Genomic DNA, 27,744 nt, shown 5'->3' with positions numbered 1-27,744 from the left:
GCAGCCTACGCAAGCCCGGCGGAGTTTTCTGGGGGGCGGGCCCCGCGGCCAATCACCGCTCCCACCTGGGCAGATTGACGGCGGGCCCCCGGGTCCCGCGGCGGGCAAAGGGGCGGGGCCGCCTGTCCTGGCCAGCCAATGGAGACGGCCCGGAGGAATCGCTGGGGAGCTTCCAAGGTAGGCTGCACCGTGTGGGGGTGACGTCATTGCCCCGCGCTTAAGGAGGAGGCGGTCAGCGAGTGGTGGGCTGCTAGGTCGCCTGTCCAGGGAGACTGCTTTCCCGAGCTTCAGCACCTCCGACCACGCTTCTTCGTGAGCTCGCCGTCCCCGAGGAGACCGGCGGTGGATATTTCCCCCAAAGCATTTCTTTATTGAGCACTGAGGAGGATCCTTTTCCTTGTAAAAATGACAGTTTCGTGGTAACGGTAGCTGGAGTGAATGGAACACCTGCTACGTGCTTGCGGAGCACTCCTACCCACTTTACATAGATTACTATATTACACCCTTGCAATAACTGTATGAGGTATTATTATTCCCATTTTACAGATTTGGGAACCGAGGAGGCTCACGCGTGTGTAACTTGCCCAAGGTTATCCAGCTGGCAGCAGCTGGGATTAGCTTGCGGTCAGCCTCCAGCCGCGTTGGGGTCAACTGCTGCAACAGGGCAAGAAGATACCGAGTCCTGAATTCATTGACCAAACTGAGCCATAGTTATTTGCCGCTCTGTATAACTTTCCCACTAGACTGTGAGATTAAATTCGGTAAAGCTGAAGCACGACATCATACAGAAGAGTGCAGAAATCATAAATGTACATTTCAGTGAATTATTAGCATGTGGACACGCCCGTATAACCATCACTGAGTTTAAGAATCAGAGCATGACCAGCTCCCTGGTAGCCTCCCACCCGTCTCGTTCACTGCCCTATTCCTCCTCCGAGGTGACCACTATCCTGCATTCTACCGGTCACCACAGGTTAGTTTTGACTATTTTGGAATTTTATGCAAATAGAATCATAGGTAGGTGTTCATTTGTATTTGGTGTCTATGCATTCATAAAATGGGTCAACGTGCAATTGTTTAAGATAATGAAGGAGTTATATATAATCTGATATGAAATACATCAGGACATATGGCTAAGTCAAAGCAAAGAAAGCCAGTCACAGTGTCCAGAATGTTCTATGTGTGAATGGCTCTGAAGAGTGTATGAGGCACCTTCAAGACTCTTTAATATGGGAAAGGGGCCACCGTAAATGCGGGGAAATGAAGGGCAAATTCTTTTTACAATGTAAACTTTTAAATTTTGGTGTTTTTAACTTGTTCTGTGTCTCTCTGCTTTGCAAATAAGATCATCTATACCATTTTTTCTAGATTCCACATATATGTGTTAATATACGATATTTGTTTTTTCTGTCTGACTTACTTCACTCTGTATGACACTCTCTAGGTCCATCCACATCTCTACAAATGACCCAATTTTGTTCCTTTTAATGGCTGAATAATATTCCATTCTATATATGTACCACATCTTCTTTATCCATTCCTCTGTTGACGGACACTTACGTTGCTTCCATGTCCTGGCTATTGTAAATAGTGCTGCTATGAACACTGGGGTGCATGTGTCTTTTTGAATTATGGTTTTCTCCGGGTATATGCCCAGTAGTGGGATTGCTGGGTCATATGTATATCCACTCTTTTTTAGATTCTTTTTCTTAACCCATTTTTAAGTGTACAGTTCAGTGGTATTAAATACATTCATAATGTTGTGCAACCATTACCACCATCCATCTCCAGAAGTTTTTTCACCTTATAAAACTGAAACTCTATACTCATTAAACAATAACTCCCCATTCCCCATGTGACAGAATTTCCTTCCTTTTTACAGCTGAATTACATTCCATTGTATGTATATACCACATTTTGCTTATCCATTCATCTATTGATGAATTCTTGGGTTGCTTCCACATTTTAGCTATTGTAAATAACACTGCTGTGAACATTGGTGTATAAATACCTCTTTGAGACTTTGCTTTCAATTCTCTGGGATATATAACCAGATATGGGATTGCTGGATCATATTATAATTCTATTTTTGATTGTTTGAAGAACAGCCATACTGTTTTCCATAGTGGGTGCATCATTTTTCATTCCCAACAACAGTGCACAAGGGTTCCAGTTTCTCCACAGCCTCACCACGCTGGTTAGTTTCTGTTTTTGTTTTTGTTTTGGATTGTAGCCATCCTAATTGGTATGTGGTGGTAGCTCATCATAGGTTTGATTTGCATTTCTCTAATGATTCATGATGTTGCGTATCTTTTCATTTGCTTATTGGCTATTTGTATATCTTCTTTGGGTACATGTCTATTCAAGTCCTTTACCTTTTTTTTTTTTTGGCTGTGTTGGGTCTTCGTTGCTGCGCGTGGGCTTTCTCTAGTTGCGGTGAGTAGAGGCTGCTCTTTATTGTGGTGCGCAGGCTTCTGATTGCCGTGGTTTCTCTTGTTGAGGAGCACGGGATTTAGGTGCACGGGCTTCAGTAGTTGTGGCGCACGGGCTTAGTTGCTCTGTGGCATGTGGGATCTTCCCGGACCAGGGGTCGAACCTGTGTCCCCTGCGTTAGCAGGCGGATTCTTAACCACTGCGCCACCAGGGAAGTCCCCTTTACCCATTTTTGAATTGGGTTTTTTTTTTTTTAGTGGCAATTAAATCCTGAGTTTATTTTTTTTTATTTATTTATTTATTTATTTATTTATTTATTTGCGGTATGCGGGCCTCTTACTGTTGTGGCCTCTCCCGTTGCGGAGCACAGGCTCCGGACGCGCAGGCTCAGCGGCCATGGCTCACGAGCCCAGCCGCTCCACGGCATGTGGGATCTTCCCGGACCGCAGCACGAACCCGTGTCCCCTGCATCGGCAGGCGGACTCTCAACCACTGCGCCACCAGGGAAGCCCTTGAATTGGGTTTTTTGGTGAGTTTTAGGAGTTCTCTATATTTTGAATATTAATCCCTTATCAAATATGTGGTTTGCAAATATTTTCTATGGGTTGCCTTTTTACTCTGTTAATAATGTCTTTTGATACACAAAAGTTAAAAATTTTCACGAAATCTAATTTCCCTATTTTTTTCTTTTGTTGCCTGTGCCTTTGGTGTCGTATCTGAGATATCATCGCCAAATTCAATGTCCTGAAGCTTTGCCCTATGTTTTATTCTAAGAGTTTTGTAGTTTTAGCTCTTATATTTGTCTTTGACCCATTTGAGTTAATTTTTGTATATGAGGTTAGGTAAGAGTCCAATTTCATTCTTTTGCACGTGGATGTCCAGTTTTCCCAGCACCATTTGTTGAAAGGATTTACCTTTCCCTGCTGAAAGGTTTCAACATCCTTGACAAAAATCACTTGACCATATATGTGGGGGCTTATTTCTGGGCTGTCTATTCTATTCCATTGGTCTATATGTCTGTCTTTATGATATATCCCTTTGTTTTTTTTGGCTGCGCTGGGCAGCTTGTGGGATCTTTGTTCCTCAACCAGGGATGGAACCCGCGCCCCCTGCAGTGGAAGTGCAGAGTCCTAACCATTGGACCACCAGGGATTTCCCGATATATATTACTTAAAAAAAAATAAATTTAGTTATTTATTTATTTTTGGCTGTGTTGGGTCTTCATTGCTGTGCGCGGGCTTTCTCTAGTTGAGGTGAGCAGGGGTTACTCTTTGTTGCGGTGCGCAGGCTTCTCATTCTCATGGCTTCTCTTGTTGTGGAGCACGGGCTCTAGGCGCTCTAGAGTTTTTTTCAGTAATTTTTTCTCAATTTCAGTAGTTGTGGCACGTGGGCTCAGTAGTTGTGGCTTGCGGGCTCTAGAGCTCAGGCTCAGTAGTTGTGGCGCACGGGCTTAGTTGCTCCATGGCATGTGGGATCTTCCTGGGCCAGGGCTCGAACCTGTGTCCCTTGCATTGGCAGGCAGATTCTTAACCACTGCGCCAGCAGGGAATCCCCTGATAAAGAGTATAACTACTCTATATCAAATTGAGAAAATTCCCTTTGTTCTCTAGCTAATGGGAGTTTTATCCTGAATGGATGTTTGATTTTGTCAAATGCTTTTTCTGATCATCTGTTGTGATGAGCATATGATTTTTGTATTAACATGATGAATTACACTGATTTATTTTTGAATGTTCAATCAGTTTTACATTCCTGGAATAAATGTCATTTCGTTATGATATATTATCGTTTAAAAAAATATTGTTGGATTCAATTTGCTAAAAGTTTGTTAAGAATTCTTACATCTATGTTTATGAAAGATACTGGCCTATACTTTTCTTTTCCTGTAATCTTTGTCTGGCTTGTTATCAGGATAATGCTCATCTCATAGAATGAATTGGAAAGTACTCTCTCAATTTCAGTTTTTCAGAAGAGTTTGTGTAGAAGTGATGATGTTTCTTCCTTATTGATAGAGTTAACAAGTGAAGCCGTCTGGGTTTTGAGTTTTCTTTGTGGGAAGGTTTTTATCCGAAAAGTCAAGTCCTTTAATATGGAGCTGATTTCTTTTTAAAAGAAAAGCAATTGGGGCTTCCCTGGTGGCGCAGTGGTTGAGAGTCCGCCTGCTGATGCAGGGGACGCGGGTTCGTGCCCCGGTCTGGGAGGATCCCATATGCTGCGGAGCGGCTGGGCCCGTGAGCCATGGCCGCTGAGCCTGCGCGTCCGGAGCCTGTGCTCCGCAGCGGGAGAGGCCACAACAGTGAGAGGCCTGCATACCGCAAAAAAAAAAAAATGTGTACTGGAACCCAAGTCCAGTGCTATTTCCCCTAGAGCAGGCCAACTGCAGGATGTTTCTCTCAAATACCATGCATGAGTGTATCGATTTAAAAAGAATTACATGCAGATCCAGTGAAAGATTGGCTCACAGCTAAAGTTTACTTTCCCATAGGTTATCCTCAACAAAAGAGCTTGAGAGATGCCAACTTTGCATTGAGTTCAAATAAGCGAGAAGAACATTTGGTTAAACTATTTGGTAAGTAATCTCCCCACATGAAACTGTCAGGCTGTATGAAGAGTCTCATGCGTGTCCGTGGTGGTCTCCCAGATAACCTTTCCTGCTGCTCTGATGGGAAGGAAAGTGCTTTGCTTTGAGGCTAGAACGGGTTCTCTAAGTGTCAGAGTCTCAAGAAATTAAGAAAAACATAGAAGATAAACAGTTGGAAAGGATTCTGCTCCTCAAGCAGGGGTCCATGTAGCAGCAGCAGGGCCACCATCTGGGATCTATTGGAAAAGCAGTGTCAGATCCCAGCTCAGACCAGCTGCATCACATCTGCCTAGTTGAGGTCCCCCGTCGAATTCTGCATGTGGTAGAGATGGTGAGGCCCTGAGGCTGAGATAGACCTTCTCCCAGGTCCTCAGCCCTAACTGAGCATGAGAATCCCCTGGGAGATTGTTAAAAAGAGACACGTGATCAGATTTCCTGACATGGGAAATCTACCTTTGCATCAGTAGTTTTTAAAGCTCTCCAGGTGATTCTAGGCTGGGACTCATTGATCTATTCCAAGCCTCCCAGGTAAACTTGAGAAAAACCAAGGCCTAGATAGAAGATGGTTGGGTACGAAGCTCCAGGAATACATCTCTTCACCGAAGCTAGAACTGAGCTGGCAAGATCTATCTTAAGCAACTATTTTGGAACAAGAGATGAACATTTGCATAGTCCAGTAAAGAGCTTGATGAAGAGGTTGGTAAATTTTAGTGAATTTCAGTGTTCCATGTAGATCCTACCGTTCTCCATCCCCCAGCCCCATGGCAGGTAGCCAAGTGTTTTGCAGCCCACATTCTCAGTGTGGCTTCCTGGTGCCAGAATCTGGGTGTGTGTTGATCACTGCCTTTGACCACTGAGGGCTGGCACTGAGGCTGGCCATTTCACATGATAGTTTCACTATCATGACCTCAAGAGCTTCCAAGAAATTCTGTCAAAGAGATTAAAAAGACAGTATTTTTTGTTTTTCTCCTTTTGAAATATAGACACTTACGGAAACCTTTGTCAGGCCACCGAGTGACTGCAGACGTAACAAACTGGAAATTCAGCACCCATACACAGTAAGGAATATACACTTTGCCAAAATAGTTTGGAGAAGTCACAAATGCATGGTTCCAGCCCTCAACAAGCCGAAACTGTCCATCCCTGAGGAGTGGGAGAATGAGATTTCCAAAGTTACCCAAATAGAATGTGTAGCTCTCAACAAAAAGAATTATGAAGCATACAAAGAAACAGGACAGTATGGCCCATTCACAGGAAAAAAAAAAAAAAAAAGAAATAGTAAGAACCCATCTCTGAGGAAGCCTAGGCACTGGAATTATTCATCAAAGATATTAAATCAACTGTCTTTAATATATTTAATCAGTAAAGGAAATGATGGACAAAGAAGGAAATAAGGAAAACAATGTTTGAACAGAGTAGGAATATCAGTAAAGAAATAGAAGTTAGAAAAATGGGGAGGGTGGGAGGGAGGGAGACGCAAGAGGGAAGAGATATGGGAACATATGTATATGTATAACTGATTCACTTTGTTATAAAGCAGAAACTAACACACCATTGTAAAGCAATTATACCCCAATAAAGATGTTTAAAAAAAAAAAAAAAGAAGTTAGAAAAATGAGCCAAAGGGAAATTCGGAAGTTGAAAAGTACAGTAAGTGAAACGAAAAACTCACTGGAGGGATGTGACAGCAGATTTGAACAGGCAGAATTAAGGATCCCTGACTTTGACCTGGGACACTTGAAATTATCCAGTCTGAGGAGCAGAAAGAAAAAAATGAAATGAATAAACAGAGCATGAGGGACTGTGAGACACCATCAAGAGTACCAACATATACGTTTTAGAAGTCCCAGAAGGAAAAGCGAGCAAACGACAGAGAACATATTTGAGGAAATAATGCTCCAAAACTTCCCAGATCTGATGATTATACACATCCAAGAAGCTCTACAAACTCCAGGCAAGGTATATGGAAGAGACCGACACTAGAGCACATTATAGTCAAACTGTTGAAATCAAAAGACAATCTTGTCAGCATGAAAGAGAGAAGCGACATTATGTACAAGGGATCCTCAATACGATTAATGGCCGATTTCAACACAAAAATCATGGAAGCCAGAAGCAGTGATATGACATATTTAAAGTCCTGAAAGAAAAGTACTGTCAACCAAGAATTCTGCATCTGACAAAACTATTCTTTGATCATGGAGGAGAAATTAAGACATTTCCAGATAAATATAAGCTAAGAGATCTGCCCTGTTAGAAATACTAAAGGGAATACTTCAGACTGAAATGAAACAATACTAGACAGTAACTCAAAGCCATAAGGAAAAAAATAAAGAGTAGCTATCTTATTTTCCAGCAAAACAGATTTCAAATAAAAAAATTTACAAAAGACAAGGATGTTATATATTGATAAGGGTTCAACACAGAAAGAAGACATAACAACTATAAACACATATCACACAGCAACAGAACCCCCAAATATATGAACCAATAATGGACAGAATTGAATGAAGAAATAGTTCTACAATAATAGTTGGAGACAGTAACCCATTCTCAATAACACATAGGACTAGAAAGATAATAAGGAAATAGAAGACTTGACCAACAGTATAAACCAATTAGACTTAACAAGCATGTACAGAACACGCCACCCAACAACAGCAGAAAATACATTCTTATCAAGTGCACATAGAATGTTCTCCATATGTTGGCCACAAAACAACTCTGAATAAATTGAAGAAGATATAAATCATATAAAGTATCTTTCTTGATCCCAATGGAATGAAACTAGAAGTTTACAACAGAGGGAAAACTAGAAAATACACAAATATGTGGAAATAAAGCAACAGACTCTTAAATAACCAATAAGAAATTAGAAATTACCTTGAGATGAATGAAAATCAAATACGACATACCAAAACTTATGCAGCAAAAACAATGCTAACAGGGAAATTTATAACTATAAATGCATACATTAAAAATAAGAAAGACCTCAAACAAATAACCTATCTGTATACTTTGAGAAATAAGAAAAACAATAGCAAACTAAATTCAAAGCTAGCAGGATGAAGAAGATGATAAAGAATAGAATGGAAATACATGAAACAGAGAATAGAAAAACAATAGAGAAAAATCAATGAAACCAAAGATTGGTTCCTTAAAAAGATAACAAAACTAACAAATCTTTAGGTAGATTGAATGAGAAAAAAAGAGAGAAGCCTCAATTATTAGTTAAGAATTGTGGGGACATTACTATAATCACAGAAATAAAAAGGATTATAAGAGAATACTATGAACAATCATATGCCAAAAAAACTGGATAACTTAGACGAAATGAGCACATTCCTAGAAACACACAAACTACCAAAACTGATTCAGAAGAAATAGAAAATTGGAATAGACTTGTAATAAACAAAGAGACTGAATCAGTAATCAAAACCTCCTAACAAGGAAGAGCCCAGATTCAAGTTGCTTCACTGGTGAATGCTACCAGACATATAAATGAGCTAACACTAATGCTTCTCTAACTCTTCCAAAAAATTGAAGAGGAGGAAGCACTTCCTAACTAGTTCTAAGAGGCCAGTATACCCTGATACCAAAGCCAGACAAAGACGTTTTAAGAAAACTACAGAGCAATATCAGTTGTACATATAAATGCAAAATTCCCCAACAAAATGCTAGAAAACCGAACCCGACATCGTATTAAAAGGATTATACACCAGACCAAGTGGGATTTATTCCTGGAATGCAAGCATCGTTCAACATAGGAAAATCAATCAATGTAATAGACTACATTAACAGAATGAAATACAAAACCACAGGATCATGTCAACTGATGCAGAAAAAGCATTTCAGGAATTCTGGGTTTGCCCTTCTTCCATGTGTGCTGTTAAAGAGGCTTCAAGGGCTTCCCTGGTGGCGCAGTGGTTGAGAGTCCGCCTGCCGATGCAGGGGACACGGGTTCGTGCCCCGGTCTGGGAGGATCCCACATGCTGTGGAGCGGCTGGGCCCGTGAGCCATGGCCACTGAGCCTGTGTGTCCGGAGCCTGTGCTCCGCAACGGGAGAGGCCACAGCAGTGAGAGGCCCGCGTACCGCAAAAAAAAAAAAAAAAAGAGATGGGTACTGTCTGGCTGGTTGATTGGTGGTCAGTGACCATAACTGAATGAATGAATGGATGCACATAGCTCTTGCAGTCCCACTATCCACGCTTTCAGAAATTCCCATCTAGGAATGAGAACACTTTTCTCTTCTTGGCAGGTGCTCTGTGTCTCTGAATCCAGCCCCACGTGTGTGGAAGGGGAGTGGCTGCATCTGAAGTTGGGTGGCTGGTGCAGGGTTTAGAAGGATCCCATCACCCCCCTAGGCCTACTGACCCACCCAGTGCCAGGCCAGTGTTGGCCTTGGCATTGGTGGGCCACTGATAAACTTGCCAAGTTCTCTCTGAGCAACAGTTCAGGAACTTGTAGGTCAATGCATTCATCAAGGAAGGGGATGTGAGAACTCACCATCTTGAATGAGTGAAGTAATGGTTAAACTTTTTGTGTCCTTATTGTCAGCATTTATTCCATCAGGTGAGTAGACCACCCACCAGTATACCAACAACCTTTGAAAAAGGACTCAGAATATACACAAAATGAATGGAATTTGTGATGATTATTTTCTGTTGCTTTTCAAAGTAAACCGAGAAGGACAAACAAAACTGCTGTCCCCAGGGAATAGTAGAAGACTGAAAACTTTAAAAGGGAAGGAGAAATTAATATAGTTCAAAATATGTAATCATGAAAAATTAGGAACAGTTTATAAACAAAGAGCTTTCTGACTAAAACTCTGTTTTGCTTTATTTTTACCCTCCGGCCTTCACCCATATTTATGGGCCATCCTGGGGAAAGTCTCAGAGATGGGTCAGAATGACAGCACGAATAAGAAGGAAAATTATGACACTACATATCATGAGATTTGGGACAAAGTTTCTAGCTACATATCTTTAGTGGGCAATGTTTACTGCCCCGGACATCTAGTGGAATCAAAATTTTTCAGAAATGATTTATGTTATTGGAATTTCCCTTCCCAAGAGGAGGAATTTTAGAGTGTAATTTCACGTATTCGTTGAGTTTGTATTATTTATTCACTGTATTTATAGACTGCTTTACAGGGAAAAATATCAGGTCTCCACTGCTGGTATTAATATGCCTTTATTTACTTCACTTGAGATGAAATTCTAGAAGAAACAAGAAGAACAGCAGGCAAATCAATTACAAAGAGAGACACAAAAGAAAGCAAGTATATGTCTTTAAAACTCTTTAAGATCACACTTTTCTATAGGCCTATGTACTGTATTATAGGTACTAAGTTACCATTTTACTGTTCTTTAAAACAGCTACTTGTGCAGCAAAGACAAATAGAGATATGAAGGAAAGAATTGTCTGATATCCTCTCTATAACCTCCAAGATGAAAGTGTAACTATCCTTCTATTTTGGGGAAATCCCTCAACTTCATGTGTCCGACAGGTTCTTACTCTCTGGAGGCTATTCAGAGGACAGGGACTGGACTTGCAAATGGTGTTTATACCGTTTCTTACACCGGGAGCCCTGAGTGGTGTAATAACTTTCCACCAAACACGCTTTATACTTCCACGTGCGTGACCTGGTTTGAGGCCAATCTTAGCCCTGGGTGAGAACTGGTGCAGTCTTTAGTACCTCATTCCACGGATAAGACCAAGGACAAAAAAAATCACTTGCCCTAGGCCCAGCCGTAGAAATAACAAAAGTGATGAACACACTCTTCCCTTTAAAGCAGCTTCATATCATTATTATGTTTTAAGTAACACTTTGAGAATTAAGGCAGGTATTTGATCACAGGTCATAAGGATAGAAATGGGAATCAGAAATTGTCAGCAGTGCATATTAGTGCCTGGGTAGCAGAGGAGTGAGAACTTGTTGGAATATTGCATACAGATGTGAATTCCAACTCCTGAGGTTCCTTTCCCACAGCATCTGCCTGGGCTCCAGCCTCTGCAATCAGCAATCAGCTGGTGCTTCACTCTACAATAACATATAAACTTTCAAACACACATTTCCAAGTACAAGTTGAATTCTATGTTAGCATTTCAACACTGGATTAGGAGTTTGGGATTAGCAGATGCAAACTAGTATATATAGGATGGATAAACAACAAGGTCCTACTGTATAGCACAGGGAACTATATTCAATACCCTGTGATAAACCATAAAGAAAAAGAATTTAAAAAACACTGAAAATATGGGCCCAAGGGGCTTGTAAGGGTGTACTGATAAAAATTTTTCAATTTGTTTTCATGTGTTTTATCATCACAGGAGCCAATGTTGATGGGAATTCTGAATCAGAATTTTTCCTTGGCAGTATGGACAGAATTTCCAATAATAGTAAATGCAAATAGATAAAATTGGAGTTAGGGGTCAATAAGTGATACCTCTTCTTCCTCTTGCCTGAGTTCAGAACCAAATGTGAGACTAAGCTGAGGGTCCAGCAGATGGAGCTCAGACAATTCTCTCCAGGAATACTTGGCTGGCTAATGTGGGTGCTTCACCTGGAACTAGGAAGAGTGCTCCAGTCACTGGTAAGGTTTAGGATACCCTTGCCTTCTCCAAACCCCCTCCATGAGAGAGTTTGCTTTTGTAAAATTCACAGCGTAGAGGAGCAGATCAAAACGTTTGCTCTGTGCAGAGGGATAGAGACAGAGAGACAGAGGCAAGGAGAAAGGAGCCAGTAACAGGCACCTGAATCCCTCTCCCAAACTGAACAGTGAAGTCTCTCCCCAACCCCTGGGGGATGGGGCTAGTGAGGGGCTGAGCACTTTCTGGAAGTGGTACCCCAGAGGCGTTCTCTCCATCAAAGCAAAGGCTCATCTCAGATCTGATTATGATGGAAGCAAATGGGCTCTGAAGAGGAACTAGAATCCCATGCATCATTTCTTCCCTAGACAGATGTAAAAATTTAAAAAGAAAAATAGGGAATTCCCTGGCCGTCCAGTGGTTAGGACTCAGTGCTTCCACTGCAGGGGGCATGAGTTTGATCCCTGGTCAGGGAACTAAGATCCTGAAAGCCATGCAGTGTGGCCAAAAAACAAAACAAAACAAAAAGGCCAAATATGTCACTGTCTGAGTTGGTGAATAGGTGGTCTTTCCTGGGTGCAGGAATAGGAACTAGGTCAGTGGTTCCCAAGCCCAACTGTGCATCAGCCGTGGGGAAGAGGATGTGGAATGGAAAGAGCTTATTAAAAATCCGTATTCTTGGAACCCACCAAGAATCTCTAGAAGCGGAGTCCAGGTTCTGCACATCTTTGCATATTCTCTGAGTGACTTGGATACGGTTGGCCAGATACCAGCCCCTGGTGTTTGGAACCATTGGCTGAGATGGTTTTCGGAGATCAATTTACCACAGAAGTCTCTTTAAAATGAATACTTCTACTATCCCTGAATTTACAGTACACATTTCCTTCTGTAAATTGCATGATAATCATAAATTAAATATAGTTGGGCATCTCTTTGGTGCCTGGGTCTCCACTGGGAGAAGTGAGAGGATGCTTTTGTGCTGAGGACCACACGTGGGCTAGAATGGCTTCGTCAACACAGTCCACATCATCCCATTTTTCTGTGAAATGGCTACCCATTTGTCCCAACACCATTTATTAAAAAGTCCATCTTTGCTCCAGTGACCCGAGAAGCCCCCTTTATCGTATACTGAATTCCCATAAGTACTGGGTCTTTTCCTGGGCTTTCTAGTCTAAACACTGGTCTATTGGTCTCTGAACACGACAGTACTACACTGTTTTCATTACAGAGGCTGAGACAGTATGCTTTCATGTCTTGCGGGACTAGTCCCCTTTGGGCAGTTTTTGTTTTTTCAGTGTTTTCCTGGTTATTTTTGCATGTTTGTTTTCCCCATGAACTTTAGTATTAACTTGTCTAACTTGATTAGAAGCCTGTTGGTGTTTTTATTGGCACTGCTTGCAATTTATAATGCAATTTATAATGCAATTTCACTTTGGGGAAATGGGTAGTAAGACAAACCTATCCTAGAAAAGGGGAGGTCTTTCCAACTTCTTTAAGTTTACTTTGAGCTCTTTCAGTGTGTGTTAAAGTTTTCCTCATGTAGATTTTGTACATATCTTAAGTTTATTCCTAAGTAATTTAATCTTCTGTGTCATTGTAAAGGGGGGTTTCCCTACCATTATATCCTCTACCTAATTAGTGTTTTGGTGTAGAAAGGCAATTGACTTCTTTATATTAATTTTATTAATTAATTTATTTAAAAAATTTATTTATTTATTTATTATTTTTGGCTGTGTTGGGTCTTCGTTTCTGTGCAAGGGCTTTCTCTAGTTATGGCAAGCGGGGGCCACTCTTCATCGCGGTGCGCGGGCCTCTCACTGTCGCAGCCTCTCTTGTTGCAGAGCACAGGCTCCAGACGCGCAGGCTCAGTAATTGTGGCTCACGGGCCCAGCCGCTCTGTGGCATGTGGGATCTTCCCGGACCAGGGCTCGAACCTGTGTCCCCTGCATTGGCAGGCAGATTGTCCACCACTGCGCCACCAGGGAAGCTCTGTATATTAATTTTATATTCGACCACCTCATGCAATTCTAGGTTATGCCATTATATCATCTGAAAATGGAAATAGTTTTACTTTACCAGTTATTGTGCTGCTGATTTCTTTATCATGTCTAATCGTCTATGCTAATACCTCTAGGACAATCTTGAGTACTAGTGGAGATGCAGTGGGCATCCTGCCTTGTTCCTGCTCTTAGAGGAAATGCCTTTAGTGTTTCCTGATTTAGACGCTGGTTATAGAACTAAGATGACTAAGGTACATACATATACACACACATAAATGCATACATACATACATATATACATATGTGTACATATATTCACATTGAGAATGTATCTGTCAATTTCTCTTTGCTTGCATTTTTTTTAAAAAAAATATTTAATTTATTTATTTTTGGCTGTGTTGGGTGTTCGTTGCTGCACGTGGGCTTTCTCTAGTTGTGGCGAGCGGGGGCTACTCTTTGTTGTGGTGCACAGGCTTCTTATTGCGGTAGCTTCTCTTGTTGTGAAGCACAGGCTCTAGGTGCGCGGGCTTCAGTAGTTGTGGTACATGGGCTCAGTAGTTGTGGCTCACGGGCTCTAGAGCGCAGGCTCAGTAGTTGTGGTGCACGGGTTTAGCTGCTATGTGGCATGTGGGATCTTCCTGGACCAGGGCTCAAACCCGTGTCCCCTGCATTGGCAGGCGGATTCTTAACCACTGCGCCACCAGGGAAACCCTACTTGTGTGTTTTTAAAAACAGGCATGGGTGTTGAATTTTGTCAGGATCTTTGTAACTATTCATATGATTTAATTTTTCCCTTAAGTCTACTAGTATTGTATATGATATTAATGGATTTCCTAATATTGAACAAACCTTGCATTCCTAGAATAAATCCCACTTGATCATAGGGAGATTTGGTGTGTCCAGTCACTATTCAGGAGTCCTGGGCCTGGTTCCAGCTTCTGTCCTGCTTCAGTGTATCCTGGGAAGTGGGATTCCTTTAGCCACCAAGGAAGCAGTGGGCTGCAAGTCCTTGTGTGGGAATGCAGACCAAGTCACAATTTAGAACTTTTAAATATTGATACATATGATGGGTGTGTCTCCATCTGTACTCTTGCGCTAGTCCCTGCAAATGTTAGGTGTGGCCTGTCCAGGAGTGCACGTTATAGTACTAGGACACCCTGAATAATAAACACAATTGTTCATTGTTTAAATGTAATTAAGTGATCTACTTGGGGGACACACAGCTTACTCTCAAGCTTGGTCTTTTGATTTGTAAAGCAATTCCTTCTGTTAATTGCTTTCAAATAAGGAAGTGCTATTTTCCTTCATAGGAACCAGGACAAAATGTTTGTTCTTTTAACATCAGAATTAATTTATAACTTCCACCTTTTCTCTGCATACATTATATTCTACTGAATGCCTTATTGTATTTAGGAGTGTCTATTTCCCCCTTTAAATTTACTGGTAATCATCCTTCTAGTACATATGCTGAAATGACCATAAGACAAATCATAACAATAACTGTTGCATTCACTAGACTGTCTTTCCCCAGGGCTGAGGAGTTAAGGGTCTGATATAAGGTAGGAGCTTAATAAGATTTGCTAAAGGAATAAATGTGTGAATGAATGAGTGAATGGTACATTCTGAAAAAATAATAATCACTGTTATAATGATAAAATTAATGTACAGTGAGCACTGAGTACCAAAGGAGTTTTCAACTACACTATTTAATGCCCACAGCAGTCCTATGTGTGTAGCATCATTATTACTATGCCCCCATTTTCCACATGTAGATACTGAAGTTAAGTAAGTTGCCGGAGGTCAAGCAGCTAGTAGGAGACAGTGCCGCTGTTTGAATGCCTGTAAGACACACCAGTTACACTTGCATAATTTGTATCCCTTTTAAGGACACCTGGAAGAACTTTTAGGCAGAAAGAGTTTCACAGACACCACATTGAACAATAATTTGCAGTTCTTATGACTGGTTCTTAGATTTTCTCACTAGACCAGATGCCCAGTGTACCCAGGGCAAGACCTCCTTCTGTCTTCTGCTGAGTGGGTTCCACCTGTGCTGCTGATGTGCTCGAAACGTTGCCAGTGGAGAACAGGGAGGGTAGCATTTTCCTTTCAAGTAGTTGCTATATGAAAGGACTGTCAAATACAGATGCTGACAGTGAGCATTCCTGTCCCCCTCCCCACCCTGGTTATGACACTGGAGGGGGCTTGTTCCCCTGGAAAAACTATACCATTCCCTCGCAGACTTTGTGGCATGTCCCAGCTGGCCATGTTGGTAGATTTCTCTAGGACTTTTGCATGTTCCCAAAAATGACATCACCTTCTCGAAAAGTGTCCTTCGGTCATCGGCCTTATTGCTTTTTCTCCCTTCTCGGAGCTTTACTCGATGCTTGACCACTTCCTAAGCACAAAATGGATTTATTTTCCTCTGTCTTCCCAGATCCCCAAGGTATGCAGTGATCGATCTAAATTTGGCTTGAAGCCAATTCCATATTTTCTTTGTTAACAAAGGATCACATTACAAATTGATCATCACACTTATCTTGATAATCCATGATGTTGGGTTTCTAGGAGCCTCCAAATTAGAAGAAATATGTAGACTAGAAATCCTCCCTTGGGACTATACTGTTAGGTAGACTCATTTGATCTTACTGTTTTTGTAGGTCAAAAATGATCAGAGATCTCCAATTTCATGTGGCTAAACTTAATATCTTGGAAGTCCTTCAGGGGGTCTCTGCTTAATGGTACAGGTTGCATACCCAGGTCCAGGCTTCCTGCAGAGTGTAGATGCCTCTGTAAGGGTATCACTTCTCTCCATCCACAATTCTTGCACCAAAGCAGAGGTAGCTGATTAAAATCCTCATGTTCACATGGACACAAGTGAATGTTTCCTTTTTTTTCAACTGTCTTCCTTGGAATTTTATTCCTACTGTGGTTTTAAAATATCTCCACAAATTCTTTGATACCCCTCCCTCTGAAAGATGAAGCTTCATCCCTGTCCCCTTGACTGTGGGCTGGACTTGGTGATTTGCTTCTAATGAACAGAATATGGCAGAAGCGATGATGTGCCACTTCATAGATTAGGTCGTAAAAGACCTTATGGTTTCCGGCTGGCTGTCTCTTCGGTTAATTGCTCACTCAGAGGAAAGTCAGCTGCCATGTGAGGACACTCCAGCAGTCCTAAGGGGAGGCCCCTGTAACGGGGAACTGAGCCCTCCTGCCCACAGCCAATGAGGAAGTGAGGCCTTCTGCCAACAGCTTGTGAGCCATCTAGGAAGCAGACCCTCCAGTGCCTTTCAGCCTTCAAACTACTGCAATCTTGGCCAACCAGACAGGCCTAGCCGGTGGTTCTGGCTCAGAGTCTTTCATGAGGTTGCAGTCAAGATTCTTGAAGATTCCTTCTCTTACTCAAGACCAGCTGTCACTCTCCTTCCCTGTGGTAGGCACTGTGCCAGGAACTGGAGAGCTAAATGGGGCATTCTTGTCTTCCAAGAGCTCACAGCTAGTAAGACAGTCAGTCTCATTAATAATCATTGGACATAAACATGCTAAAATTGCAAGTATGTTAAAAGTGCTTTAGGTTATACTTGCATGGAGCTTTGGGAGATTAAAAGAGAGGCAGGTCTGCTTGATAAGGTGTTTTGAGTAGGTGAAAAAAGAAGAGGCCTGAGGAGGCCCTGCATACAGTGGTGAAGGTGACACCCCACAAGAAAAGGAGGCCGACCAGGCCCCTCTTCAGAGACCAGGAGCTGCTCTGAGGCTACTCTGTGGGGACCAGGAAATCCCAGACCACCATGTCTGTACCTCTTCCTTAGCAGTAGTGACCTTTCAAAAAACCAGAATTAATGGTAAGAAAGGCAGAGGGCCGGCTAGGAAGAGGGGTGAGGAAATTATCCTGTTTAGAAGTGAAGTGTCTTGGAAAAAGTGTACCCAGGAGAGTTCAAGGTCATAATGATCATAGCTCCACTGAAGGGAATCTAGTCCTCAGTTAACAGTGTAGCAATAAAGTGCTGTTAACATATAATCAAAGGTGCATTTCAATGCTAGAGTCTCCTGAGAGCAAAACAAACAACACCCAAAGAAATTATGGAGATGTAAAACTTCGACTTCTCCTTGAGCACAAAGCCAAAATTTCTTGCTTCTGGGCTCATTGAAGACGACTTTACCAGGCCCAGGGTGTTACTGACTGACAGCTTGGATTGAGTCCACATCATGGAAATGCGTGGGGGATTTGCTCCTTGTGCTTGCTCTTGTTATGGACTGCTACTTTCTCGTAGTTAGTGGCTTTCTAAAGTTGAAATAAAGCTTGGAAACTGACGGTATTTGGCAAAACTTGGTAATTGTGCTTATTTTTTTCCCACAGAAAATAATCCAACAAATGACCAAAATCACAACCCACTACGCGTGAAAAACATCTTCCAAACGCTCCAAAGATCTTTAGGTAAATGAGAACTTATGACCATATTGATGATAAGTATATATAGTGACTCCTGATTCTAGGTTTTGTTTTTGTGCTACAGAGACAAGGAATGTAAAAATTTGCGTTCAAGTGGCAAGTCTATCTTTTTTTAAAAAAAACTCTATGAAAGAGCAAGGCAAACACAACCCCTTAGTAGATTAACTCTATGTTATCCAGGGTTTTCTGTCTGTGGTTGTTAATTCCTTGACCCTGATTTGACAAGCTGGCTCTTCCAAAGTCAAGTAATTATGAGTCATTTTAAGCTGAGAGTTTTCTCTCTTTTTCTAAGACAAGTTGAATAAAAAATAAATTTATTTCTTTTTCCAGAAATGTGAGACTGTTATCACACACTTCCTAGACAGATTCACCCCAAAGCTGCAGAATTAGCTGCAGTTTTTCAACCCTGTCTGTTTCTACTAAGCCATTCTGTGGTCCCTCTACCAATAAATGAATATTTCAGTGTATTTAATCTTCTGTATTGCCCTTGAAATTCAAGAAACGTTCTTTTTAAAATTGAAGTATAATTGACTTAAAATATTATATTAGTTTCAGGTGTACAACCTAGTGGTTCAATATTTTTATACATTACAAAATGATCACCATAGTAAGTTTAGTTACTATCTGTCGCCAAAGTTATTACAATATAATTGACTATATTCCCTATGCAGTACATTACATACCTGTGACATATTTATTTCATAACTGGAAGTTTGTTCCTCTTAATCTCCCTCATCTATTTCACTCATCCTCCCATGCCTCCTTCCCTCAGGCAACCACTAATTTGTTCTCTGTATTTATGAGTCTGTTTCTGTTTTGTTATGTGTCTTCATTTGCTTCATTTTTCAGATTCCACATGTAAGTAAAATCATACGGTATTTGTCTTTCTCTGTCTGACTTATTTCACTTAGCCTAATACTCTCTAGGTCCATCCATGTAATCACAAATGGCAAGATTTCATTCTTTTTTATAGCTGAGTAAGACTTGTGTGTGTGTGTGTGTGTGTGTGTGTGTGTGTGTGTGTGTGTGTGTGTGTATGAAATACATATATGACATCTTCTTTATCCATTCCTCTATTTTGTTCTTGTTTTTTATTTTGGCCACACCCCACAGCATGTGGGATCTTAGTTCTCCGACCAGGGACCAAACCTGCACCTCCTGCATTGGAAGCGCAGAGTCTTAATCACTGGACCACCAGGGAAGTCCCATTCCTCTATTGATGGACATTTCTGTTGCTTCCATATCTTGCCTATTGTAAATAATGCTGCAGTGAACATAGGGGTGCATATATCTTTTCAAATTAGTGTTGCTGTTTTCTTTGGAGAAATATCCAGAAGTGGAATTGCTGTATCATATGATAGTTCCATTTTAAATTTTTTGAGGAACCTCCATACTGTTTCCATAGTGGCTGCACCAATTTACATTTCCACCAACAGTGTTCAAGGGTTCCTTTTCTCCATATCCCTGCCAACAGTTGTTATCACTTGTCTTTTTGGTAATAGCCATTCTGACAGATGTGAGGTGATATCATGGCTTTGATTTTCATTTCCCTGATGTTCAGTGCTGTTGAGGATCCTTTATTGTGTCTGTTGGACATCTGCCTGTCCTCTTTGGAAAAAATGTTTATCCAGGTCTTCTGCTTATTTTAAAATCAAGTTGTTTGTTTGATATTGAGGTGTATATGTTCTTTGTATATTTTGGATATTAACCCCTTTTCAGATATGTTATTTGCAAATGTCTTCTCCCATTCAGTAAGTGGCTTTTTCATTTTGTGGATAGTTTGCTGTGCAAAAGCTTTTTTTTTTTTTTTTTTTTTGTGGTATGCGGGCCTCCCACTGCTGTGGCCTCTCCTGCTGCGGAGCACAGGCTCAGCAGCCATGGCTCACGGGCCCAGCTGCTCCACGGCATGTGGGATCTTTCCGGACCGGGGCACGAACCCGTGTCCCCTGCATCGGCAGGCGGACTCTCAACCACTGCGCCACCAGGGAAGCCCTGCAAAAGCTTTTTAGTTTGATTAGGTCTCATTTGTTTGCTCTTGCTTTTGTTTCCCTTGCCTGAGGAGGCGTATAGCTGAGACTGCTGTCAAAGAGCTAACTGCTTATTTTTTCTCCTAGGAGTTTTATGGTTTTAGGTCTTATATTTAAGTCTTTAATCTGTTTTGAGTTTATTTTTGTTCATGGAGTGAGAAAGTAGTCCAGTGTGATTCTTTTGCATGTGTCACTGTCCAGTTGTTCCAACACCATTTATTAAAGAGGCTGTCTTGGGCTTCCCTGGTGGCGCAGTGGTTAAGAATCCGCCTGCCAATGCAGGGGACACGGGTTTGAGCCCTGGTCTGGGAAGATCCCACATGCCGCGGAGCAGCTAAGCCCATGCACCACAACTACTGAGCCTGCACTCTAGAGCCCGCAAGCCACAACTACTGAGCCTGCATGCCACAACTACCGAAGCCTGTGCTCCTAGAGCCCATGTTCTGCAACAAGAGAAGCACCGCAAGGAGAAGTCCCTGCACCGCAATGAAGAGTAGCCCCCGCTCACCACAACTAGAGAAAGCCTGTGCACAGCAATGAAGACCCAAAGCAGCCAAAAATAAATAAAATAAATGAATTTATTAAAAAAAAAAAAGAGGCTGTCTTTTCTCCATTGTATATTTTTGCCTCCTTTGTCATAGATTGACCATAAATGCGTGGGTTTATTTAGGGGTTCTCTGTTCTGTTCCATTTGTCTTTGTGTCTGTTTTTATGTCAGTACTGTAGCTTTGTAGTATAGTTTGAAATGAGGGAGCATGATACTCCAGCTTTGTTCTTCTTTCTCAAGATTGTTTTGGCTGTTCAGGGTCTTTTGTGTTTTCATACAATTTTTATTTTATTTTATTTTATTTTATTTTTTTGCAGTACGTGGGCCTCTCACTGTTGTGGCCTCTCCCGTTGCGGAGCACAGGCTCAGGACGTGCAGGCTCAGCGGCCATGGCTCACGGGCCCAGCCGCTCCGCGGCATGTGGGATCTTCCCGGACCGGGGCACGAACCCGTGTCCCCTGCATCGGCAGGTGGACTCTCAACCACTGCGCCACCAGGGAAGCCCAAATTTTATTTTATTTTTTCCTCATTTCATTGATTGATTGATTGAAGTATAGTTGATTTACAATATTGTATTAGTTTCAGGTGTACAGCAAAGTGATTCAGTTATATATATATATATATACTTTTTTTTCCTGGTTCTTTTACATTATAGGTTATTACAAGGTATTGAATATAGTTCCCTGTACTATACAGTAAATCGTTGTTGTTTATCTATTTTACGTATAGTGGTGTGTATCTATTAATCCCATGCTCCTAATTTATCCCTCCTCCACCTTTTTCCCCTTTGGTAACCATAAGTTTGTTTTCTGTGTCTGTGAGTCTGTTTCTGTTTTGTAAATAAGCTCATTTGTATTGTTTTTTCGATTCCACATCTAAGTGATATAATATAATATTTGTCTTTCTCTGTCTGGCTTACTTCATTGATTATGATAATCTCTAGGTCCATCCATTTGCTGCAAATGGCAATATTTCGTTTTTTTCCATACAAATTTTAGAATTATTTGTTCTAGTTCTGTGAAAAATGCCATTGGTATTTTGATAGGGATTGCAGTGAATCTGTAGACTGCATGGTATATCTTTCCATTTGTTTATGTTGTCTTCAATTTGTTTCATCAAAGTCTTGTAGTTGTCCAAGTATAGTCTTTTACCTCCTTGGTAAGATTTGTTTCTAGGTAGTTTATTCTTTTTAAAGCATTTGTAAATGGGATTGTTTTTGTAATTCACTTTCTGATAGTTCTTTGTTACTGTACAAAATGCAACAGATTTCTCTATATTAATTTTGTATTCTGCAACTTTATTGAATTCATTTATTAGTTTTAATAGTTTTTGGGGTGTGTGTGTAGGATTTTCTATATATAGTATCATGTTATCTGCAAACAGTGACAGTTTTACTTCTTCCTTTCCAATTTGAATTCCTCTTATTTCTTTTTCTTGTCTGATTTCTCTGGCTAGGACTTCCAATACTGTGTTGAATAAACATGGACAGAGTAGGCATCCTTGTCTTGTTCCTGATCTTTGAGGAAATTCTTTCAGCTTTTCACCATTGAGTATGATGTTAACTGTGGGCTTGTCATATATGGCCTTTATTATGTTGAGGTATGTTCCCTCTACGCCCACTTTGTTGAGATGTTGAATTTTGTCAAAAGGTATTTCTGCATCTATTGAGATGATCATATGGTATTTATTCTTCAGTTTGTTAATGTGCTGTATCACATTGATTGATTTATGCAGATATTGAACCATTGTTGTATCTCTGGAACAAATCCCACTTGATCATGGTGTATGATCCATTTAATATATTGCTGTATTCAGTTTGCTAATTTTGTTGAGGATTTTCGCATCTATGTTCATCACTGATATTGGCCTATAAATTTCCTTTTTTGTGGTGTCTCTATCTGGTTTTCATATCAGGGTGATGCTGGCATCATAGATGGGTTCAGAAGCATTCCTTCTTCTGCAATTTTCTGGAAAAATTTGAGGAGGATAGGCTTAGCTCTTCTTGAAATATTTGGTCAAATTCACCTGTGAAGCCATCTGGTCCTGAACTTTTGCTTGTTGGGAGGGTTTTTTTTTTGTTTTTTTTTTAAATTACTGATTCAATTTTATTACTGGTAACTGTTCTGTTCAGATTTTCTTCTTCTTCCTGATTCAGTCTTGGGGGATTATATATTTCTAGGAATTTATCCATTTCTTCTAGGTTGTCCATTTTATTGGCATATAATTATTTATAGTGATCTCTTATAATCCTTTGTGTTTCTGTGGTGTCAAGTGTAACTTCTAATTCATTTCTGATTTTATTTATTTGGGCCCTCTCTTTTTCTCTTGATGAGTCTGGCTATCGGTTTATCGATTTTGTTTATGTTTTCAAAGAATGAGCTCTTAATGTCATTAATCTTTTTTTATTGCTTTTTAAGTCTCTATTTCATTTATTTCTGTTCTGATCTTTATTATTTCTTTTATTCTATTAACTTTAGGTATTTTTTGTTCTTTTTCTAATTCCTTAGGTGTAAGGTTAGATTGTTTATTTGAGATTTTTCTTGTTTCCTGAGGTAGGCTAATGTTGCTATAAACTTCCCTCTTAGAACTGCTTTTGCTGCATCCCATTGAATTTGGATCATTGTGTTCCCATTTTCATTTGTCTCTGGGTATTTTTTGATTTCCTCTTTAATTTCTTCAGTGACTTATTTGTTGTTTATGTGCATGTTGGGTGTATTTTTGGCAATTTTTATGTTTATGTTTTTGGCAGTTTTTTTCTTGTAGTTGATTTTTCCTATCATTATGGTCAGAAAAGATGTTTGATATGATTTCAATCTTCTTAAATTTATTGTAACATATATTATATAATATATATATGATTTTTTTTGGCCATGCTCTGTGGCTTGTGGGATCTTAGTTCCCCGACCAGGGATCAAACCTGTGCCCCCTGCAGTGGAAATGCTGAGCCCTAACCACTGGACCTCCAGGGAATTCCCTATATATGATTATTTTAAGTTGATGGTCTCTTAAGTTCGAATGCATTCTGATAATCCTGCATTTCCACTCCTGCACCCCCACCATATTTAATGTTGTTAACATCATATTTTATATCTTTTTGTTTTGTGTATCCCTCAACTACTTATTGTGGAGGTAGATGATTTTACTACTTTTGTCTTTTGGTCCACTACCTTACTGTATATTTGCTTTTACCAATGAGCTTTCCTTCTGTGATTTTTATATTTCCAGTTGTGGTCTTTTTTTTTCCACTTAGAGATGTCCTTTTAAATTTTCTTGTAAAGCTTGTTCAGTGGTAACTCTTTTAGCTTTTCCATGTCTGTAAAACTCTTTATCTTTCCCTCAAATCTGAATGATAGCTTTGTGGAGTAGAGTATTCATGGTTGTAGGTTTTTTCCTTTCACCACTTTGAACATATCATGCCCACTCCCTTCTGGTCTGCAAAGTTTCTGCTGAAATGTCAGCTGATAGCCTTATGGGAGTTTCCTTGTACATAGCAAGTTGCTTTTCACTTGCTGCTTTTAGGATCCTCTCTTGATCTTTATTATTTTTTTCTTTTTCTTTAAATTTTTATTGGAGTATAGTCTTTTTTAAAAATATTTATTTATTTATTTAAATTTTATTTTTGGCTGCATTGGGTCTTAGTTGCAGCATGCGGGATCTTCCATTGCGGCATGTGGGCTCCTCACTGTGCCAGGTGGTCTTCTCTTTAGTTGCAGTGTGCAGGCTCCAGAGCGCATGAGCTCAGTAGTTGCGGTGCATGGGCTCTCTAGTTGTGGCCCATGTGCTCAGTAGTTACGGCGTACGGGCTTAGTTGCCCCGTGGCATGAGGGATCTTAGTTCCCTGACCAGGGATTGAACCCACATCCCCTGCATTGGGAGGCAGATTCTTAACCACTGGACCACCAGGGAAGTCCCTGGAGTATAGTCTTTATCTTTAATTTTTGCCATTTTAATTATGTCTCGGTGGAGACCTTTCTGGGTTCATCTTGTTTGGGACTCTGTGCTTTCTGTATCTGGATGTCTGTTTCCTTTCCCAGGTTAGTGAAGTTTCAACTGTTATTTCTTCAGATAAGTTCTCTGACCCTTTATTTCACTCTTCTCTTTCTGGGACCTCTGCAATGTGAATGTTAGTATGCTTGATGTTGTCCCAGAGGTCTCTTAAACTATCCTCATTTAAAAAAATTCTTTTTCCTTTTTTATGTTCAGCTTGGGTGATTTCCACTCCTCTGTCTTCCAGTTTGTGGATCCATTCCTGTGTATCACCTAATTTACTGTTGATTCCTTCTAGTGTATTTTTTATTTCAGTTTTTGCATTCTTCAGCTCTGTTTGGTTCTTCTTTATATTTTTTAACTCTTTCTTAAACTTCTCATTGTATTCCTCCAATTTTCTCCTGAGTTTGTTGAGCATCTTTTTTTTTTTTTTTTTGCTGTACGCAGGCCTCTCACTGTTGTGGCCTCCCCTGTTGCGGAGCACAGGCTCCAGACGCGCATGCCCAGTGGCCATGGCTCACGGGCCCAGCCGCTCCACGGCATGTGGGATCTTCCCGGACTGGGGCAAACCCGCGTCCCCTGCATCAGCAGGCGGACTCTCAACCACTGTGCCACCAGGGAAGCCCTGTTGAGCATCTTTATGATCATTACCTTGAACTCTTTATGAGGTAGATTGCTTATCTATACTTCAGTTAGTTCTTCTTTGGGGGTTTTGTCTTATTCCTTCATTTGAAACATACTAATTTTTTCCACATTCCACCTAATTCTCTGTGTTTATTTCTAAGTATTAAGTAGGTCAGTTATGTTTCCCCATCTTAGAGACGTGGCCTTGTGTATGAGACTTCCCATGGGGCCCAGCAGCACACTCCTCTCTGGTCACTTGAGCTATGTGCTCAGGTGGGCTCTTTTGTTGTGGCAGGGCTGGCTACTGTGGATGTGCTGGTAGGTGAAGTTGGCCCCTGACTTGGTTGGCTGCCGGGCCCTGCCTTGTGCTTGCTGGTGTTGGGGGGCTGGGGCCTGGTGTGGCTGGCTGCACAGCCTGGGGGGTCCTGGGACTGCTGCCAGTCCGTTGGTGGGCAGGCAGGCCCCCGGCGCTAAAAGACTCGAGGGAGGACTTCAAAATGGTGCTTGCCAGCCCCAGGGTCACTGTGGTAGAACAAGATCCCCAAAATGACTGCTGCCAGCACCTATGTCCCCAGTTGCCTCCTTCCTCTCTGGGAGCCTCTCCGAGATCAGCAAGTGGGTATGACCAGTGTCCTTTCAAATTATTGCCTCTGTGCTGGGGCTCAGAGTGTGTGAGATTTTGCATGTGTCCTTTAAGAAGAGAGTCTGTTTCCTACAGCTCTTTAGCTCTTCCGTAGGCAAACCCCGCTGGCCTTCAAAGCCAGGCATTCTGGTGGCTTGTCCTCCCAGTGCAGGAGCCCGGGGCTGGGGATCCCGATGTGGGGTTTGGACCCCTTGCTCCTTGGGGAGAACCTCTACCGTTGTGATTATCCTCCTGTTTGTGGGTCACCTTGCCTGGGGAGTGGGTACTGACTATACCCTGTCTCACTGTGGTTCCTTCTTTATAGCTTTAGTTGTGGGAAGTCTTTTCCACTAGTCTCCAGGTCATTCTCATAGACAGTTGTTCTGGAAACAGTCATGACTTTGGTGTGCCCCTGGGAGGAGATGAGCTCAGGGTCTACCCACTCTGCCATCTTGGCCACATACCTCAAGAAACATTTTTTTTTTATAGTATTTTGTGGTTTCTGAATTGTTTTCACGAACATTGTGTTATCAGTGAGGTAGGTCTTATTATTTCTATTTTATACTAGTTGAGACTGGGGTCGGAGAGGCTCAGCAGCTATTTGAAAGGTTCTGGCTGAGCCCTGTAAGGGTGCTCCCTGACCAGCAGCAGCAGCATCACTCAGGGAAAGTGAGAAATGCGCATTCTCAGCCCCCACACCCTAGACTTCCTGAATCAGAAACTCTGGGGTGGGGCCCAGCGATCTGTGTCTTAACAAGGCCTCCTGGTGATTCTGAAGCACACTCCAGGGTGAGAACCATGCCTCAGTCTACCCAGGAATTTGTTAGGTTAAAAAAATAAACGAAAACAAAACACTGATGTCCGTTTGGACCTTTCTCCAAAATCCTAACTCCTCACTTTGACTCTAGAGGCAGTTACTTTCATCATGAAAACAGAACTGATCACAGCTGCTGGGTGTTTTTAGATGAACCCATTTTGTCTTTTGTAGGTCACATTGCAGAGAAGAAGAGGGATAAAGAATCCTCTCTATTCAACAGGGATGTAAGTGATGAGCAGTTAACAACCATAAATAAAGGAACAGTTCAAGAAGCAATCAGTCCAGGTAATAATCTATAGAGTGTGAGCTAAATAAGGGGCCTACATATGGATGACTTCAGAATGCAACTTCTGCCTTTCATGGTGTTTTAATGGACTAGGTGTCAGCACACCTTTAATTTACCCACGAAAGCACATGATCTACAGTTAAAATTATGCATTAAACTAACTCTAGGAATTTGCCACCCACCCTTTCAAAAAGATGCTGCTTTTTTTTTTTTTTTTTTTGCGGTACGCGGGCCTCTCACTGTTGTGGCCTCTCCCGCTGCGGAACACAGGCTCCAGACGCGCAGGCTCAGTGGCCATGGCTCACGGGCCTAGCTGCTCCGCGGCATGTGGGATCTTCCTGGACCGGGGCACGAACCTGTGTCCCCTGCATTGGCAGGTGGACTCTCAACCACTGCGCTACCAGGGAAGTCCAAAGATGCTGCTTTGATGTTGTTTCTACAAGCCAGGGTCATCCATAACATGGGCATCATAATCACAGTCCTTGACATTACTGAGCACTGATGCTTTCTACCAAACAGGAGGGATTAAATGCCAAAGGTTAACCTAGTCCTTGATCTTCATCCTTGGATTACTTGAGGCTGGGCCCATTCAGAGTGAGTAGAAACTTGCCATCATGGCAACGTGCTGGTACCAAGTCCAGGACGCTCCCTCCATGTGGCTACCCACTAACAGAATTATACCTGGTTGTCACTTCCTAACTCTAAGAAATTGAATGCTGAATTATTCCAACAGAGCCCTTAAAGTTGCTTGATGCTGCTGCCTCTTGACATAGCATCGA

General features: G+C 41.5%; 1 long non-coding RNA gene across 1 annotated transcript; it reads left to right on the top strand.

Annotated features, from left to right (window-relative positions):
- The first annotated feature begins 226 nt into the window (after nucleotides 1-226).
- On the top strand, nucleotides 227-27,179 carry LOC109549302 (uncharacterized). The gene is made up of 4 exons (XR_002175552.3): nucleotides 227-973; nucleotides 4,919-5,002; nucleotides 17,963-18,040; nucleotides 26,851-27,179. It is a non-coding gene; the product is annotated as an uncharacterized lncRNA (long non-coding RNA).
- The last annotated feature ends 565 nt before the right edge of the window (nucleotides 27,180-27,744 follow it).

Source organism: Tursiops truncatus, chromosome 14 (assembly GCF_011762595.2).
Source record: "Tursiops truncatus isolate mTurTru1 chromosome 14, mTurTru1.mat.Y, whole genome shotgun sequence".
Classification (NCBI taxonomy): Eukaryota; Metazoa; Chordata; class Mammalia; order Artiodactyla; family Delphinidae; genus Tursiops; species Tursiops truncatus.
The sequence above is the reverse complement of the archived record's forward strand: the minus strand, read 5'-3'. Positions and strand labels throughout refer to the sequence as shown.